The sequence below is a fragment of the Dromiciops gliroides genome, chromosome 3, assembly GCF_019393635.1.
Source record: "Dromiciops gliroides isolate mDroGli1 chromosome 3, mDroGli1.pri, whole genome shotgun sequence".
NCBI lineage: Eukaryota > Metazoa > Chordata > Mammalia > Microbiotheria > Microbiotheriidae > Dromiciops > Dromiciops gliroides.
In genome coordinates, this window is record NC_057863.1 from 3,330,665 (window position 1) to 3,350,336 (window position 19,672).

The 19,672-nt window shown below is 49.9% G+C and overlaps 1 protein-coding gene across 1 annotated transcript in view; it reads left to right on the forward strand.

Moving 5' to 3' along the window:
* Positions 1-4,743: 4,743 nt before the first annotated feature.
* ATP13A3 (ATPase 13A3) overlaps positions 4,744-19,672 on the forward strand; it is a 72,426-nt gene continuing 57,497 nt past the window's right edge. Inside the window, exon 1 of the mRNA XM_043991599.1 lies at positions 4,744-5,027. The gene's annotated coding sequence lies outside the window, so the exon portion shown is untranslated. The remainder of the gene's footprint in view (positions 5,028-19,672) is intronic.

The following is a 19,672-nucleotide window of genomic DNA, read 5'->3' on the forward strand; positions in this document are numbered from 1 at the left end:
TGAGACAATTGGGGTTAAGTGACTTGCCCAGGGTCACACAGCTAGTAAGTGCTAAGTGTCTGAGGCCGGATTTGAACTCAGGTACTCCTGACTCCAGGGCTGGTGCTCTCTCCACTGTGCCACCTAGCTGCCCCTTGCTTTTCTTTCTTAAAAAAAAACAAAAACAAAAACTGGTACCAAATTATTTCTATGATTGCTGCTTTATAAAATAGTTTGCTATTCCTCTTTCCTACCGTTTTTCATTATTTTCTTTGATATTTAATATCTTTTGTTTCTCCACTGTATTTTATTATTTTATCTAGTTTTGTAAAGTTTAAATGGTTTAGCATTTCAACAGTTTCATAATTTAAATGGTATAGCACTCAATGAATAAATTAATTTTGATAGTATTATCATTTTTATCTTTTGGTACAGTTTAGTTATAAGCACCCAATATTCCTCTAGCAATTTGTCTGTCTTTATTTAAAGACCATTTTGTAATCGAAAAAATATATAATATGTATATGTATTATATATGTGTGTATATATGTATAAATATATGTATGTGTGTATTCAGTATGCTTTGATAAACTGACTTTTAAATATTTTATACAAATTGCAATTATTCTGAATGGGACTTCCCTTTCTGTGATCACTTTCCTGGTTTTGTTTTCATTGTATAGAAACGTTGTTGCTTTTTTGTCAGTTTATTTTGTAGTCTGCAACTTGCTGAAGCTATTGTCTCAATTAGTTTCTTTGTTGGTTCCCTAGGATTTTCTAGGTAAATCTATTATGTCACCAACAAATAGGGATAGTTTGGTCTCCTCTTTGTTTTTATGTGATTGATTTCTTTTCCTTGTCCTGTTGCTATTGTTAGCATTTCTCAAACTAGATTAGGTAATAGTGGGGAGAGTATATACTTCACTCCTGAATTTATTGAGAAAGCTTGTAGTAGGTACATACTTTAAAAAAAACAAACATTAAAATAATCTCCCATGGCTGTACTTTGTAGATTGTTTTTTGTCAAAAGCTTTTTCTGCATTTATTGAGATAATAATGTGGGTTTGGATGTTTTTATTTTTCATATGATTGTCGCATTTGTTGTTTTTCTCTACAAACTCATAATAACTGTTAAACTGAATTGAGGGAATCTGGCTGGTTTTCCGGTCTCTCTCAGAGGTTTCCTTTCTTAGTACTCAATGGAAAAACAAAACACATTTTACTGAGCAATTCTTTTTCATCCTTCCAATTGGAAGGTGCAATTTGCATAAACCTTAAGATAAGCAAATATTTATTGTCACATTTTAAAAGATTTTACAGTTTAGTTCATAAAGGACAGACCTCCACCAATTCTGAGGCATGGCAAATACAATCAATCATCCTCTGCCTCTGTGACCATGGACGGGCAGCTCCACATCTCTCTCTTCGAACCTCAGTTTCCCCATCTGTAGAATGAGGGTGACCATGCTTGCACTGCATGTCCCAGATCTTGGGAAGGTGCTTGTCAACCTTCATGTCCTCTAAGAGTGGGAGCTGAGATTCTCTTCATTTGAAAACAAAGTTTGTTTCAAGTTGCTTCGAGCCCCTCTGCTTGCTGTGACTGCTGCTGCTGCTCTGCTCTGTCCTCTGCTCTCAGCCTGTCTTAGATGACAGCTCCTCTTGGGAGCAGGATTTCTTCTTTCTCTCTTCGAAGGTTTCTGTAGATGGGGCTTCAGCAGAAGACCTAGGGGCTCTGGAATCTGCAGTATGGAGTTTTCAGGTCATCCTTCTTTAAAGGGAGTTCTTTTCCAGTTCCCCATGGAAGGGAGGGAAGGACAATCCTGATATCTAAAAGGGCAGTGGCAACAGAAGTTCAGCGGTCACATACCTATGGGTCCCAGCTTGCAAACAAGCAGAGGGTTGGGTCATTCTCAGGGCCCCTTAGCATCCTGGGAGACCTGCTCACAGAGGCTAGGGCAACTGCAATGTGAAAGTTTAGTGGCATCAGAGGGAGAGACCTCTGTGAGATGCAGAATGCTTGGACGTTTGGGGAAAACCTTTCGAGAGGCTGCAAACCAGAACTAAGGCCAACTCCTAGGCACAGGAAGAGAGATGCTTACCTTTCAACATCTGACACCGGCGACGGCCCCACTTTATTTTTGTAGGGAGGCTTGTCTTATCGGCAGAAGGAGGCCTGGAAGCCACTGAATCCTTAAAATGCTCACTGGACAGAACCATCTACGACCCTCCGGACATGTGTGAGTTGCTTAGCGCAGTCATTCAGGACCCGTCTTAGAACAGCAAGTTAAAGTGGTTTCTCTAGGACCCAGAGAGTGTCTCTTGGTGCTTCTTCCTGACTGGCCCCAGGTCCCTTCACTAGATCCTTCAGGATTTCAGAAGCCTTGAGATGCCACAGATCCTAACAGATTCCCTGACCTAGAGATCTGAAGTCCAGCCCCATCTTCTCAGTGCTCCTCTCCAAATCCTCTTGGAGGCCACCACCTGGGCTCTAGAAGGCATGGGCTCTACTTGGGTAGCCCAGGCTGCCTGGCTATCCAGCTGTGATCCTTTGCCCTGGCCATCTCCTGGGCCTTCCTCCATTCCCCCAGGGCTGCCATCTCTTCTGATTTCTAAGTTATCAGGGCTAAGGTGGGGCAGCCTGCAGATACCCACTGGGCTTTTCCCCATCCTTTGGGGGCTAGTGGGTGGTTTTGAGGGGCTTTTGGGTCCTGGCATGCTAAGTGACCAAGCAGAAGCCATTCCAATCTCCTCTCATGTGATGATAGACCTTCACCAATGTGAGACCAAACAGAGGTGGAATGATTTACCCCAAATTGGGCCTTTGCTTCCCAGACTCCCATCTCAGGCCCTGCTCACTCAGTCACCCCTTCTCCTCCCTCCCAGCCTCGTACACACTGTGCCACTCCTCTTAGGTGTAGCAACCAGCCAAGGAGTGGCACAAAAGGAGCCTGTGTTTGTTGGGGAACTAGAAGGATCCAAGTCTTCTCCTTAGGCCTCGCCCCAAAAGAATCTTTCCAGAACGTGGTAATATTTACTGTATTTACTGCCCAAAGCAAGGGTCTTCTAGTGCTGCTTGTTGGAGAAAACCAGCAACTAGCAAGAGGCAGGGTAAGTGCTCTTGAGAGGGTGGAAGGTGTGTGCCCTGTCAGAAGTGCCTGCAGGGAGTCCCAGGATGAGGACCCCAGCTTTATGAGGAGAGAAAACAGAGGATTCACATTTGTGGGAGGGAAGAATAACATGAGGGTCATAAAGAAGGAGGGACACTCGGCCTTTGAGGCTCCAGAGTGGGAAAGAGTCAAGCCCAGTTCGTAGCTTTAAAGATCAGGGATCAGAGGTTTCGTCCAGAAAAGGAAACACTACAGTCTCTCTTCCAATTGCTGTCCAGGCTCCAACGAAGGGCCAGAAAGTCAATGGGATCAGACCTGGGATGACCATCCCCCGGAGAGCGTGTGCATGGAGCTCTGGGCCTTAGCCCGCGGTGGCTCAGTGGCCTGGCGGGGAATACTAGGTGTCGGAATCCTTCCGGAATCGACACTGGTGCATTTCTCGGTTTCTGTATTGCCGGATCATCGACAATTCCTCAAAGCGCGTCCGGCGTGATCGCACCAAAAGCACACTGCCTCAATGAGAGGCTTACTGGGCCCCAGGGCTCCCCGAGCTTCCCTTTTGCAAGTTCCCCCAAGACTTCCTGTCTTACAGTTAACTCAGCAACCTGGTGGGGGATTCGGCCGTTGGCCCTGAGCAGAAGACCCAGGACTGAGGGTCCGAAGGGGCTCCAGGGTGTCTCGGTCCAGTCTCTCCTTTAACAGATGGGGGGGGGGAGGTGTCGAGTGGTTCCAGGTCCAGATAAAACCCAACGCCACTGGAACTCAGCCTCTGCTGGCCTAAGGCTGGCTTCTGAATTGGCCCTGGCTCGGCGACTTCCCATCTGGGGAACCCCTTACTGCCCCTCCACCCCTTCCTTGAGGTCCTGGCTGAGATTCCCCTCTCAGATTTCCCTCTCTTAACGATCTCTCAGCAGTCACCCTGTCCATAGTTTGCTTTCAATCTGTTTGTTTTCATGTCGTCTTAGTGGAAGTTCCTCCACGAGCGGGGCTGCCTCTGCCTTTCCTAGCCTCCCCATGGGCACACAGTAGGCACTTAACACCCGCTGGTAGACTTGACGTTGGCTCTTTGCTTAGTGTAAGCTCCTCCAGGGCAGTGCCCCGTCTTTTGCCTCTACTTGTACTCCCCGCGCTCAGCACGGGCCCGGGCACACAGTAGGCGCTTCATGCCTCTTGGCTGCCTTTTCTGGACTTTCTTTGGATTCGCGTCCTCCCCGCTCCGAGGCCTCCGGGTGGGCTCAGCTCGATCGGGGTCGGTCCCGGGGCGGCCCAATGCGCATGCCCGCCCCCCGCCCGGCCCGCTCCGACCCCCTGCCGCGCGCGCGCACTCCTCCCCTCCGTCGCTCCCTCCTCTAGCGCGCGCCCCGAAGCTCAGGAGGGGCGGGCCCTCGGTGGGCGGAGCTCCCGGTCCCGCCCCCTGCCGGCGCCTGCCGTTTCCGCTCCCGCCCCCGCGCTCTGCCCTCCGGGGCTCGGGATGAGTCAATCACGTGACCTCACATCCGGCGCGGGAGTCCCGAGCTCGCGCTCGCGCCCTCGTTGCCGCCGCCGCCGCCGCTGCGTGAGCCGCTCGCCCGAGCCCCGCCGCCGCCGCCGCCGCCGCCCTCGCCCCCGTCCCGGCCGCCCCCCGTCCGGTCCCCGCCGGGCCGAGCCGGGCCCGCCGCGGGCCGATCCCGCGCCCCCGGACCCCCGGAGCCCCGCACCGACGGCCGCACGGACCGACGGGCTGACGGCCGGCTGAGGCCCTGAGGGACGGAGCGCGCGCCCCCGCGGCCCCCGCGCGGCCCCGGGAGCCCCCGGCCCAGCGAGCCCGCCCAGGGCCCCGGGGGCGGCGGGGCGGCGGGCCCGGGCCATGGCGCTGAGCTGAGCGCGGCGGCGGGAGACGACGAGGGGGAGGAGGACGAGGAGGACGACGGGGAGGCGAGGAGGAGGAGGGGGAGGCGGCCGGTGAGTGAGGAGGGTCGGGACCCCGCGGCCCCCGCGGACCCCGGACCCGGCCGCGGGGGCCCTCGGGCAGGGTACGCGACGAGCAGGACCCCCCCCCCCCCGCACTTGGGGCCCAGGCCGGTCCGGACCTCCCGGGAGAGTCCACCCTCTCCACCGAGGCAGGTTGCAGCCCCTTCGTCTGCCCCCAGCCCCCGAGGTTCGGGCCGGGTGACCGCGGAGCCGGGGCCGGGCCTCCTCGGCTTCCCCCTCCTGCACCTGTCCCAGGCCTCCAGATGGTGGGATTTCGGGGCCCCCCCGCAGTCCCCCCCAAGACAGCGGCGCCCGTGCCCCCTCCTCATCCGCTTGCCCCCAGCCCCGGGAGGTGGGGTCCCTGGCTGAGCCCAGACAGAGCCGCAGTGAGGCCTGAGCGGCCCGGAGACCTTCGGGACAGACGCAGCCCCCCCCCCCCCCCCAGCCCCCACGCCGAGACCCGGGAGCACGTGGGTGGTCAGATTTTTTTAGCCAGTGGAAAAGGACCCCGCGGTGTCAGTGGGCCCCCGGCTAACCCGGAGGGGAGGAACTTACCGTAAACAGTCCCGAGGTGGGATGGCCCTGCCCGGGGAAGGTGTGGTAGCCCTCCCTGCTGACCAGCCCTTGGCACCAGCACGTGTGAGGCAGGGCCTCTGGCTGCAGGGTCAGACAGGGCAAGGTAACATTCAGGGCCAAATGACCCCCGACCGGATTAGGGTTGGGGTGGGGCGGGAGGGCTCCTCCGACTGTGGGGAACCCCCTCTCCCCCAGCCCAGCCAAGCAGAGTTGTGCATTTCTGGCCCAGGAATGTGGTTTGGGACATTGAGGGGGGAAGTCAGGCCCTTTGGGTCACAGGGAGGCAGCACTTGAACGGGGTCCCCGACCCCAAGGGGGCCTTCTTTGCTAGACCACTGTGGCTAGAGGGGTTGAGAGCGTCTGCCTAAATGTGCAGATTCCATAGGGTTTTCTCCGCCCTTCCATTGGGGGCTCAGCTCTCCTGACTCACCCCAGCCCAGGGTAGTCTCCACTGACTCACACTCTTAACATTGTCATCATCAGTGCCTTGAATTGGTCTGGATCCCAGGGCCAGATCTTAGACCAGATGCCCTTGTCCGTGTTTTTATCCAAAAATAGATTCTTGAGCTGAGGACCAGATGAACTCAGGAAGTGGGGGGGAGTATAGGAAAACCCAGCTAGCACCCAGGAAATTTTGTGAGTAATCGCTGAAATTTGATTTATTCTGATCTTTCTGCCTTTGCCTGGTTACTGAAAGAATTCACTAGGAGGCCGGCATTTTATTTCTAAGGCTCATGAAGTATCAAGCTGTAACAGGCTCCCAGAACTTGAGTGTGAGGCCTTCCTTATCTAGAAAGGCTTCCTTGGATGTGTGGTCTGCATAGGCATCCCCACGTGTGTGTATGTGAAAAGCGGGTGTAACATGCAATTTATAAACATTTGGGGGAAACCGGTTGGCTTTTGGTAAATGCTCGCTTGTTGAAATTGAGGTGTGGTCATGCCTGAAAAATCAAGGCAGTCCCTGCTCGCTCATTGGTTCTGCGATTTTGTAAAATGAGAGTAATGTCAAGGCAGTCATGGAAACGAGCAAAGTACAGGTTGTGAGACTGAAGACAATGACCCAGTAGACCATTAACTCCCCCTCCCCGGCCCAGGCTGGAGCATTTTCCCCGGTGTTTGTTTGCTCCATGACACACTCGAACTTGGGCACCCCTGAGGTGGGAGGGGGTTTGTGGGTTATCAAGTGGAGGAGTAAATACAGCTAAGAGCCTGAGTACTAACTGGAGTCATAACTTTAATACTGTGTTAAACATACCAAAGGAATTATGATATTTTAAAGATGACAAAGCATCTCTTGGGGCCATTGTTTTGTTTTCTTGCCTATTAAATGCCTTTGTTTTAAAATTTTCAAAATTGTGTTGAGTGATCTGCCACTATTTTGGAGGGAGAGGCTTGGGAATTATATTGCTCTGATTTTTATGAATTGAATAGAAAAGCAAATTGACAAGTGCCTTTTGACTTTCTCCAAATTCTGTATAAAGATTCTGTCTTTGAGAGAGAAAAGGAAATGTGGACTCAACTTTTTTTAACCTAAAAAGCTGTAAGTTATGGTTGGATGCTATGGGATTGGTGGGAAGGGTTTTAGGAATGATTTGTAAAAGATTTAAATAAAAAATGTTCTATTAATGTGCTGTTTTGATATCAAACTGATTTCCAAACATTAGCCCTTCCCGCAGAATTTAAGAAAGAAAAAGCATTTCAGCCAAAGCAACCAATACCACCTCAGTGTTGGACTGTTCAGCATTCCCCTCTCCAGAGGCAACTGCCCCCGACTGGCCCGGTGCCGAAGGGAGAGAGGTCCAGGCGTGTCTTTATTCTAGGACCACGTTCTGGTCGATTCACTGCCAGTGTGCTGTCTTCTTGAGCTTGCCATTTAAGTTCTAGGCAGTCTATGCAGATGCCATTTTTCCTGCTTCCTCTTCTTTCAGTTTGTATTGGTTCCTTGAAGTCTTTCCACACTTCACTGAATGCTTTTGTGCTTGTAATTTCAGGGGCCCAGGTTGGCCACTCCCTAGTAGATGGGCATCTCTTTTGTTTCCACTACTTTGCTATTGCCCAAATGCCACTCGGAATGTGTGGGGTCTGTGGGGACCTTTCTTTGGCCTTCTTGGGGCCTGTCTAGCAGTGGGAAAGCCCAGTTAAAGGCTGTGGACACTCGAGTCACCATTTCAGCCCAGCTCCAGATTGCTTCTTAGAGCAGTTGTACTCATTTGCCAGCAGGGCATTACTTTGTCCTTGGGTAGTCCTGCTAACATTGGACCCCCGCCCCCATCTTCCAGTTTGTAAGGTGTGAGGTCCAACCTCAGTTGTTTGGGTTTACATTTCTTAGTGATTTGGAGCATCCTTTCCAATGGTTGGAAAACCCATCCTTCTTTAGAGAAATTTGTTTCTATATCCTTCCATGATTTATCTATTGGAGATAGGATTCCTGGTTCTAAAAAATTGTGCCAATTCCCTTTATGTCTTAGACGTGAGACCCTTCTCAAAGATATTTGATACTGAAGGTCTTTATCCAATGGACCACTTGGCTTCTCATCCTAGCCTTGGCTGCCACCACTGCTGAATCTGGGTGACCCTTTTCCACTTCTTCATGACCCCTTTGCAGCTTTTGATTGCTCCTTTGGCGACATTGCGTCACTGCTCTCTTTTGGTTCATCTCAAATACTGCCCTCCATCAGATGCCTTGAGCCTTTCCCTCCTTCCTCCCAGCTTTGATCTGGTCATTTTGTGTGTCTGGCTACCTCTGTATATCGGACATGTTGTCCCACCCGATAACATAAGCTCCTTCAGGGCAGAGACTGGTTTAGCCCCATGTCTGGCACACAGTCAGACTTCAATACATTTTTTGGATTGATTTTACTCCTCCCGTCTCCCTCTTCCTCCTTCTCCTTGGTTTTCTCTGCTGGATCATCGGTTTCCTCCAGATAGTTGAGAGTAATTGTCTCCCAAGGTTCACAGGAAGCAGTGTTACCTGCTGTTAAGGGTGTTGTCAGTTTTACTGTTAGGTTTTTCTTCTGATTCTCTAACAGGTGTGCAGAGTCTTCCAAGCAATCTGTGGATCTGGAACTTTTTAGTTTCTTAATCCAGAACCATAGTTTTCAGTGCTTGATGCTGTTCTTCCCCATGTTACATTCACATTGAACTTTCCTAATTATCAGGTCGACACTGACTTGATTTGAAGGGATTTGCAAGATTCTTCATAGAATTTATTTGTCTTCTAATAAATGGGCAGAGTTAGATCTTTTATGTTTATTTTACCAAATACTCATGAGCTTCCAGCTGAACAGACGGAAATGGATTTTTATGAAATCATCTCAGATGACTCTTATCCCTTCTTGAAGTAGTGATCTGTTACAGCAATGTCAGCGTTGATGTCAGTCATCAAACAAGCATGTGATGGGCACTGAGGATCCAAGTACAAAATTGGGATGGTCACTGGCTGGATTTGAACTCAAGTCCTCCTGAATCCAAGGCCAGTGCTTTATCCACTGCGCCACCTAGCTGCCCCGAAAAAGCATTTTTGAAGTGCTTATGAGGTGGAAGGCAGCCCTGGCTTTCAAGGAAGCCAAGAGTCTTTGCACTAATGTGGTTCAGTTACTTTGAATAGTGTCACTGGGTTGGTCACGGGAACCCAGACCTCCCATTTAGCATCCAGAAAATATTAAGAAGCCTTTGCTTCTGTTGCTTTCAGGCCTTTTTCCTGTCCCTGTTGCAATCAGTTTGGAAGGGGAAGTTGAGCTACACAAGACTGAAGGACATATGGTAGATTGACTGCTGTGGGACAGCCCTGCTCACCTGCCTGGTGATGAGTCTCCTGTGGCTCAGCTGGGTTGGTCCTTGGCCAGGACCATCATGCCCAGTTCCATCCATACTTGCTGCTGGCAGAATCTTTGAGAAGCAAGGGTCCCCTGTCCCATCTGCCAGGAAGGAGCATGAAGTCTGGCATGAGTGTGTGTGTGGGGGGGATAGAGTAGTGAGTGAGTGAACTGTTAAATTTTGAGCGGTTAGGCTTGTGTTGAATTGTCCTCCTGAACCACCTTGTCTGATTTTAGCCCATGCCTGAAAGAGGATCGGCCTTCCCTTTCCAGAGGGCTCAGCACTTTGCTGGCAGCTCCTCTGCCCAGGAGCATCATTGTGCCCCATCCCTTGCAGTGTCCTCATCCTGGACACTGGTCCAGCCTTGCTGTTCAGCATCTTCTCAGCTCCCTCACTGGCCTCCCTCCTGTGACGGGAAGGCTTGAGTGCAGAGCAGTGGTCTCCAAAAGCTTCACACCCAGCGGCCGCTCTGTTTGTTGTCCTGCTCCCCTGACCTTCCCCACTCTCCTTTTCACTCTCCTGTTAGACTGGGGGCTTTGAGGGCGTGTGGATTCCCAGCACTTAGCACAGTGCCTGGCCCGTAGAGGGCGGCTGCTAAATGCTCACATGAGTGAGTGTGGACTTCTTGCTCAGGACCATCGGGATGCAGTGCAATGGGGGAAGACAGGACGTCCTCCTTTCTGTAGATGGTGAGGCTCTATCCAGTGTAGCGGATTACAGTGGCCTTACTTCCATTTAAAAGGCTTTTCAAGTTTTTGCCATACAGTTTTATTATGGTGACTGCGTGTGCTTACTAGTGTTGGTGGTAGAGGAGATCTTTAGCATCGTTTAGTCAGTTATAATCGACATCAAGCACCTACTATGTGCTAGGCACTGAAAATACACAGAGGCAAAAGACAGTCCCTCCTTCCAGTTTAATGGGAGAGATGGTAGGTGAAGAACCAGGTACAAACAAACAGGATCAATTGGGAAGAATTGGAAGAAGGAGCACACTGTGGTTAAGGAGGGCTGGGAAAGGCTTCTTTGAGAAGATGAGGTTTTTACTTGTGACTTGAAGGAAGAGGGAGCGCTCTGTTGGGGGATGGGATCACTTGTACAGGTGGAAAGCTTTGACTTGTTAAGGAGTAGGGTCACCTCTTCATTCGAGACCAGGGTGGAGGAATAGTGTGGCAGATGTCTGAGTGATGTAAGATGGGAGGGGGTGGGGGAAGACTGGGATTAGACTAGTTCTGGCAGGTGACCTCAGTTCTTCCAGTAAAATATGAGACCAAGTTCTCAGCTGAGGGGGGGTGGGCTTTGGGGAACTCTGGGAAACTCTGGGAGGAGGGATGAACAGGCTTGGAAGATCTCTGGAGGGTTGATAAAAGGAAGCATTGTAGACTTGCCTTGCAGTAGTGAGGACCCAGTAGAAGTTATGCAGCCATCAGCCTGGTTTTGGATTTTCTGTTTGTTCAGTAGTACTTGTGTAGGAGCCAAAGTGGTGAACTGATGGTGGGAGTGATCCCAGGCTGGGAGGGCAAGATCATTGATATGATAAGGAGGCGAGGGATAGAGGAGAAGAGGACCTGTAGATCCAAGTTCACCTTGATTCACCAAGGGGTCACAGTGAGGAAAGGAAGAGAGAGTAGCCAGGGCTGAGGGTTTGAAGGATCAGAGGTCATAATGTGGACAATGGATGGGGCTTGGGGTTCCCGGGCCGAGAGGAATTTGTGATCACACAGGTCGGCGTACTTGGGAGTGGTCCGCTTTGGGGATGGTGAGACGGATGGCATCATGATCTTTGTGTGGCTGAAGTGGGTTGGAGGAGCCGGTCGTGGGAAATGGTAAGTTGAGCAGCTGTGAGGTATCATTATGTATAGTGAAGAGTCCCCTCCTATGAAAGGCAGGAGCTGGAGAGGAGATGAAGCTGAGCGAGTGGGCCCTGAACTCAGTGTGGAAAGGAGGGAGGTGTACTGGCAGTCTGGGGCCAACCAGCATTTGGATGTGGTGCCAGATACGGATGCCTATGGACACCTCAGAATCACGTTTGTAGGTGCAGAAAATGTGGTGGATTGCAGAGGAAGCCAATTATACTGAAAGACATTTGAAAATATTAAAAATCTCCAGGTTGAGATCCTTTGATCGACATAGTCAAACTCCCTTATTTTATAGATGTGGCAGTTGAGACCCAAAGAGTTTGCTGAGATTTTACCAATCTGTTTCTGGAAAATCTGAGACTTATTTATTTTAACGCAGTGGTGTTTCAACTCAGATCAACACAACAAGAACACAAATTCATACAATGTCCCAACTTAGAATCTTGCTTTCTTTCCATTTTTGTCCAAACTCCTGGATCACTGGCTAATCCTGTGTTTGGCTCCCAGGTGAGATCATTCTGATCCTCTGGGTTCCATTTTAAAGGTTAGACCCATGGCCTTCTGAGTTCATTTGTCATTTGATCATCCTGGAAAATTTTGCATATCTTCCCTAACTTTGCTTGCTGAGTGACAAATTTCTGCTGTTTAATGATTGGTGACCCATAGTCTATTGGGCAGGTCACTGCCTGCAGCATTTTAGATGTTAGCATTTTGCACCAATCTTCATGGATATCCATCTGGGTTGATCACCTTTGGGCAGATGCAGCTGATATCAATCCAGGCTATTTGGGAATTTTCCAGTTGAAGTTGATAAACAAGTTGCAGCTGTGGCAACTTTTTTTTCCATTTATTTAGAATTTTATTTTTTCTCCATTTACATGTAAAAACAATTTTTAATGTCCATTTAAAAAACTGTTTCAAACTCCAATCCCCCACCCCCTTAAGAACGCAAGCAGTTCAATATAAGTTATACATGTGTAGCCATGCAAAACATTTCCATATTAGTCAGATTGTGAAAGAAAACAGACAAAAAAAATCAAGAAAAAGAAACTATAAGACAATTAGGCTTCAATCTGTAGTCAGACCCCATCAATTCTTTCTCTGAAGATGGGAGCACATTTTTCATAAGCTTTCAGAGTTGTTTTGGATCATTGTGTTGCTGAGAATAGCTAAGCTGTTCACAGCTGATCATTTTACCGTCTTGCTTGTTACTTTGTATCCAGTACATTTCCCTTTGCATCAGCTCCTGTAAGTTTTTGTGGGCTTTTCGAAGAGCATCCTGCTCATCATTTCTTATATAGCACAGTAGTGCTCCATCCTAATCTCATCTGTGGCAACTTTTCTTCAAGCTTGAGGGAGCATTTGCAAATAGATGACAGGGATAGCAAACAGGCTCAGGAGGGGCTCCAGAGCCATCTGGCTTGGGGATTGTGCTTCTGGACAGTCTTGGGATCTGGACAGTCTTGGGATCTCGACTGTCTCTTTAGTGAACCATGCATAGGGAAGCTCTTTGAGAGCAGGCATTTTTTTGTTTTGATTGTCAGTATTCCTGTCCTCAGTACCTGGTCTCTTATGTGCCTAGCACAATGGGTTGTTTTTTTTTTTTTTTTTTTTTTAGTAAGGCAATTGGGGTTAAGTGACTTGCCCAGGATCACACAGCTAGTAATTGTTAAGTGTCTGAGTCCGGATTTGAACTCAGGTACTCCTGACTCCAGGGCCGGTGCTCTATCCACTGCGCCACCTAGCTGCCCCCTACAATGGGTTTTTAATCTAGTAAATTCTTGTGGATTGGTGACTTGAGGCCACAAATTTATTAAGTGCTTACTCTGAGCCAGGTGCTGGCCTAACCTCCACAGGCCTGGACTCTTCTGAGCTTCAGACTCCTAAGTTCAGCTGGTCGTAGACATCGGAGAATGAGAGTGGAAGAGCTGACAGACATCAAGGCCATTCAGTCCAACCTGGATTTCACCAGCAACCTCCCTGGCCTCCCCTGAAGTGGACCATGCAGCCCCTTTTGTGTTTGTTTGTTTTACAGGGCAATGGGGGTTAAGTGACTTGCCTAGGGTCACACAGTTAGTAAGGGTCAAGTGTCTGAGGCCAGATTTGAACTCAGGTCCTCCTGACTCCAGGGCCGGTGCTTTATCCACTGTGCCACCTCGCTGCCCCTGATGCAGCCCCTTTGAATAGAGGAGCTTCCTTGTTTTGTTTGCTGAGGCCCGGTAGACCAAAGCTGGCTTATCCCTAGCATGGGGCAGCCACTCAGGGATTTGCTAACAGCCTGCCTGCAGCATTTTAGATATGATCTTCTCCCGCCCTCCCCTAGCCTGAGCTTCTGCAGGTGTTTCTGCCGAGTCCTCTCATTGATGTTCCTCTTGTGCCCTCTTTCTTTCTTCCCTCCGTCTTGTACCTTCCGGGGCTTTTCTGTGACTGACTAGAGTGGCACACAGAGTGGGCAGCAGGCTTGCGCTTGCTTGGGCCCTGACCGGCCCGGACACAATGGAACCCGCACCTCGATCTAGGTGGGGATCTAGGCACTTGACCCCCAGCACTTTGGTTTTTAAAAATACATCTTTATTATGAATACAAAGAACAAGGAAGAGGAGTCTATGTAAAGCTACCGACTTCTGTGTTTTCAAAGTATATATTCAGTTAAAACAGGTGGTGGGCAAATGAAGCTCTCCTTGGCCCTTTCTACTGACCTCAGTCTGCATGAACACATCCCGGGTGCTCTTTTCCCCAGGCCTCTTCCTGGTTTTTTTCTCTGACGCTACCATTCCTGTAGCGTCTCCCCCTGTTCTAACATTGGTATTACCTTGGGTGTATTGCTTTTAGTTGCCTTGGTTCTAGTTGGTGGCTTGGTCATGTCTCCTCTAGCTTCTCATTAGTTCTTTTTTTTTTAAATTTTTTTTTTTTTTTGCGGGGCAATGGGGATTAAGTGACTTGCTCAGGGTCACACAGCTAGTAAGTGTCAAGTGTCTGAGGCCGGATTTGAACTCAGGAACTCCTGAATTCAGGGCCTGTGCTTTATCCACTGCACCACCTAGCTGCCCCATCATTATTTCTTACAACTGGGAAAGGAATGAGCATTTATTAAACACCTACTCTGTATTAAGTGTAGGGGTGAAGTGTTGTTTTGACCCCCAGTGAACAGTTGAGGAAATTGAAGCCAGCAGAGGTGGCGTGATTTGTCCGAGATCACTGAAGAACTATGAGGACAGATTTGGACTGAGGCTTTCTTGACTCCAGACCTAGGGCTTTGCCTACAGGCCTGTGGAGCCATCATGGATTTCCATGGTCAGTAGTTAGTTAGAACCTCTTGGAGCCTCAGTTTTCTCTACTTGGAAATGGGCAAATAGCAACGAGCATTTTTATGGTGCTGTTTGAGAAGCAGTTGACATTATGGCTTAGTTTGGGGGGGGGGGGAGGCTCAGCTTTCGTCCCCTCCCCTTTCAGCAGGTGTTGTTCTTCCCCGTTGGACTACTCGGTTAGTCCGGGAGTCCCCTAAGGACCTTTGCCTGCCAGCCCTGGAAAGGTTGTGACAGGATGGTTCTGGGCTTCGCATTGTGTGTGTGTCCTCAAGTGTAGCCAACTGGCCGATTGTCCTGCTTCAGCAGCGCCCAGAGCAAGGTCCAGAGAAGCAGCCAGGTGAGCTCAGGGCAGTGTGGCTCTGCCCTTGGGTCCTCACCCTCTGCAGGAAGCCTTTCCCAGCCGCCCTCAGCTCCAGCGCCTTCCCTCTCCTCCTCATTGCCCATTTATCCTCTTTAGGCTCCTTTGCTCCCTAACCCTAACCCTTCCCCCTCAGACCCTGAGCTCCAAACTCTGTTTGGCCTTTCTTTGTGTCCCCAGCACTGTGCATGGTGTCTGGTACACAGTAGGTGCTTAATAAACACGGATTGGGGCTGCTAGGTGGCGCAGTGGATAGAGCACTGGCCCTGGAATTAGGAGGACCTGAGTTCAAATCCAGCCTCAGACACTTACTTGGCCCTTACTAGCTGTGTGACCCTGGGCAAGTCACTTAACCCCCGCCCCCCCAAACCCCCAAAACAGACCAAAACAAAAAAATTCGGACTGACTGACTTAACTGGGGTTGTGCAGAGGGGTTCAACATCCAGAGATGAGTTGCCATTTGCAGCTTTTGGAGGGAATGATGAGCCCCCACCCTGATGAGATGAGGTCACTGATCTTTGGGAGTTTTTAAGTGTTACCTGTCTTTGTCTATATCTTTTCAACATCTAAGTCAGTTGGGGAGACAGCTGTCTGTGTATCCACATTCACACTTCTTCCTATATGAATTGTTTCTTTTTGAGCTTTCAGAATTTAATTTTAGAAACCATTTCGTTGATGCTTTGGCTTTAAAAAACCCCAAACAAGCCAGTCATTTCTGGCTATGTCCCCTTTCCCCAGCCCTTCCAACTCCCTCTCCCTCCTAACAAAGAAAAATGGTTAGAGAAAACCAACTGTCAAAATGCCCCTAACATTCCGCACCCTTAGCTCCCTCTCCTCTGGGGAAAGGAGGGAGGGGCATCTCCTCTTTTCTCCAGGGCTGAGCTAGAACATGTTTGTGAAACACTTAACGCACATTCTGGCAGGAGGTTCTCTGTGAATGTTAACTAGCCATCAGCTGGTGGTTAAGTTGGATGTGATTAGAAATGTCCAACAGGCAGTTGGTGACATGGAACTGCAGCTCAGGGAGAGAGGAGGGGAGTTTGGGGAGGCTGCACGTAGTCCTCTGGGAGTCATCCCAAAGGGCTGCTGAATTGGCACTTCTTGGGAGTGCTATCACACTGGTGGCATTCCACTTCTTTAAGACAGCATGTCTTTTAGACAAAATAGAAAAATGGTGGCTGGGTTGGTAGTGTAGGTAAGTGGATTTGCAAGCAGATTGAAAAACTATATGCTCCAAGAATTCTGATTAGTGCAGTGATGGCAGCTGGAATATGTGTGACTGGGTGGTCTCTGCCCCGTCTCTTTTTTTTTTTGGTGGGGCAATGAGGGTTAAGTGACTTGCCCAGGGTCACACAGCTAGTAAGTGTTAACTGTCTGAGGCTGGATTTGAACTCAGGTCCTCCTGTGCTTTATCTACTGTGTCACCTAGCTGCCCCCTCTGCCCCTTCTCTTTTGACTTGAATTGGTAGGCAATGAGTGGGGCATGGTGGCACGTGCCTTTAATGCCAACTCCTGGAGAGTCTGAGGCTGCTTGACCACTTGAACTTGGGAGTTCTGAACTTCAGCATCTGATTTAAGTCTGGCACCAATATGGTGAGCTTCTGAGGTTGTGGAGCCTGGGCAAGGCTGGGAGACCCAGACTCCAAAAGGGTTAGGCTGTGGATAGCCTAAGACAAAGGTCTGACGTGGGCATGAGGCTGGCAGGGAGCTGCTCTGTCCCCATGGGAGGCTGGAAAAGCTTTTCCCCTTGTGTTTGAGGAGAGAGTTTTTGTTTTTGTTTTTTGCTGGTCTCCTCAACAGAGCACGGAGGGACTAGGAGGATGAAGGGTGCTGAAAGGACAGCTAAGCCATCTTTTGTGGCCTTTAGCCACATTTCTTCTCTGGATGACAGGCTAGATGTCGTGCAGTGTTTGAAGGACTATGGAGGGGAAGAGAGATTTCAGCAGAGCTGGGACTAGTGTGCCTGGGGCGGGGGCCAGTCCCTCTTGCTCCTCAGAGGGCCTAAAGCAGAGACTGGTTAGACTAGCTAGATGCCTGCTGAACTGCCTTCCAGCTCTGGACTCCTGGGTTTCTGTGTTAGCCCAGTAAAGGAGCTGGCCAGAATTGCCGGGTTTGTCAGTGGATTGCTTGCCTGACCAAGTGCACGATCAGCCTGGGAGCCCCAGGCTAGTGGCTTTGTGAGTTGGTTGTTTGGCATCTAGCACAGTGCTACCTAGCTAGCACATGGCAGGTGGTGGGGGCTGAAAAGAAACCTGGCTTCTGGCCTCCTTCTCGTAAGTAAAGGGGCCAGAGGATGGCGGCAGAGATCCAAGAGATCTCTAGGTACTTGGTGAGAATGAGGGGTAGCCCTGGGAAGGCCTGACCCAGAGGGGCCCCTCCCTCCCTCTGTGGGGTGAGTGCTCAGAAGAGAAGCCGAATGGGGAAGCAATCATATCAGCTTTAAAACTTATCTAAAGGACTACTGAATTGATTTCCAACCTTTTGAATCATAGAATTTCAGTTGGTTAGGATCTTAGAGAGGAGAGTGAAAGAAGCCTTGAGAAGTTACGGGACTTGTCCAAAGTCCCTAAGGTGGTGAGTATGGGGCCAGATTCTCGGACTCCACAGCCCGCTGGTGTCCTCTCCCATGCCAGTCTGACGTCTGGCTTTTCCAGTGTCGTGGGATGTGTGTTGGGCTCTGGTTGGGGATCCCTAGCTCTCAATACGTGCACATGTACATGGATACATCCACGTGCTTCTCTCTAAACCTTGCTTTGCTTCTACTTGACCTTCCTGGCTCTTGGTTTTCTCATCTATAAAACATAACAAGGGCTACTTGCCCTTTTCCAGTTCTAAATTTATGAGCCTTCAGTGAAAAAATTGGTTAATTGGCAATAGCTCTGCACACCTCAGGGCCCTCATCACCTGCCTCTCAGGGCTTAGATGTGGTTTGTTAGGATTTTTTTGTGGTTGCCTGTTAGCTTCCCCCCACAAGGATAGAAGCTGACGTGACTCTAGCTAGGGGCTGGGAACTCGCAGAAGTCTTAGAAAGATGCCCTTGCAGCCCCCAGTGTCACCTTAACATCAGGCTCACTCCTCCTTCTGGCAGCTCCTTCTGCTGTCTCCTTTACTGGATTCTTCTCCTGAGAACACCTCTTACCCAGCTTCTATCCTGACCCTCTGCTCTCCTCCTTGAGCCTCTTTTGCTTGGAGATCTCATTCCCTTCTGCAGATGACTCGCCAATCTCCCTACCCTGCCCTAAACACTCTGCTGATCCCCACTTTCAAATCTCCAACTGGCTTTCAGATGTCTGGAGCCGGATGTCCACGTGTCCAGAACAGAACTCATTAATCGCACCCCCTCCTTCCTCCCTTCCCCCCCTCCTCCCAGGACCTCAGGCTCCTAACCCAGGTGTCAGCCTGGCTCCCTCACCGTCTCTTCCTCCTCATATTCGATATGGTACCAAGGCCTGTTGGTTTCACCTTTTCAGTAGGGCCCCTTCTCTCGTCTGGCACTGCCCCCACCCTGGTGAGACCCTCATCACCTCCCGCCTGGATGATTACAGTAGGTGCTGGTGAGAGGGGTCTCTCTGTTTCCATTCTCTTCCCACGCTGCTCTATCATCCATTCACCGAAGTGATTTTCCTAAAGTGCTGGCCTGATCATGTTCCCCCCCACCCCCCCAGTAAGCTCCAGTGGCTTGCTCTTGCCTCCAGGAGCCGGTACAGAAGCTGTTTGGCATTCAAAGCCCTTATTCTGCTTCCTTCTTCGCTTTCCAGTTTTCTTTTCACCTGACTCCCCCACAGTATTCTTCTGACCCTGCTTCTGGAGGTGCCACAAACAAGAGACAAAGAGGTGCCCTCTGTCTCTTGGCTCTGGGCGTTTTCTCTGGCCATCATCCAGGCCTAGAATGCTCTCACTCTTCAAATCCCAACTCAAATCTCCTCTTCTACCAGCGGCCTCTCCAATCCCTCTTAATTTGAGTTAGAGCTTTCTCTTTGTTCCTATTTAACCTGTAGAGAGCTTTGTGTACATTTGTTTACTTGTCTCCCCCATTCGATTGGTAACTCCTGGAGGCCAGGGACTGTCCTTGGCCTCTCGTGTTATTTCCAGGGGTACTGAGCCTGTTCCTGGCCTGTGGCACACGACCAACACGTGCTGGTCAAATACCATCCCAACTGGTGACTCACTGGGTGAATATGACTGGTTGGAGGGTTGAAACTCCTAGAAAGCCTCCCAGACCTGGCTGGCTCCTTTGATTTTTGTCTTTGGGTACTGGGCCCCAGGCACCGTGTCTGGCATAGGAATGGAGGCTTGCTGACTGCTCTCTGTGCTGGTGCACCCTCTGGTGGAGGAAGAGGAAGTAACAGTAAATGACTGAATTGCTCCTCTTCCTTGATTTTCCCCTAAGGCCTTGTGGTGGTATCTGGGGGTTAAGACCCTCCAAGGCAGGGCCGATTGTACTTTTGTCTTTGTGCCCTCAGCACCCAGCAACACAGAGGCTTTTATATAGTAGGGGCCTAATACATTCATGTTGTATCAGATGCTTGGGCACACTTGAAACAAATGCAGTGTGTGGGCTTGGGGAATGTTGGGAGACTTTGTGTCTGCCTGTGTGAAGGTCCCCTGGACGTGAAATGCCAGTGGTGATTGTTTCTCTGACTGAAAGATGGGTCAGCCTTCTCTGGGTGGTGGCAGTCTTACAAAGTATAAGATCTTGGCATAATGTAATAGTCAGGTGGT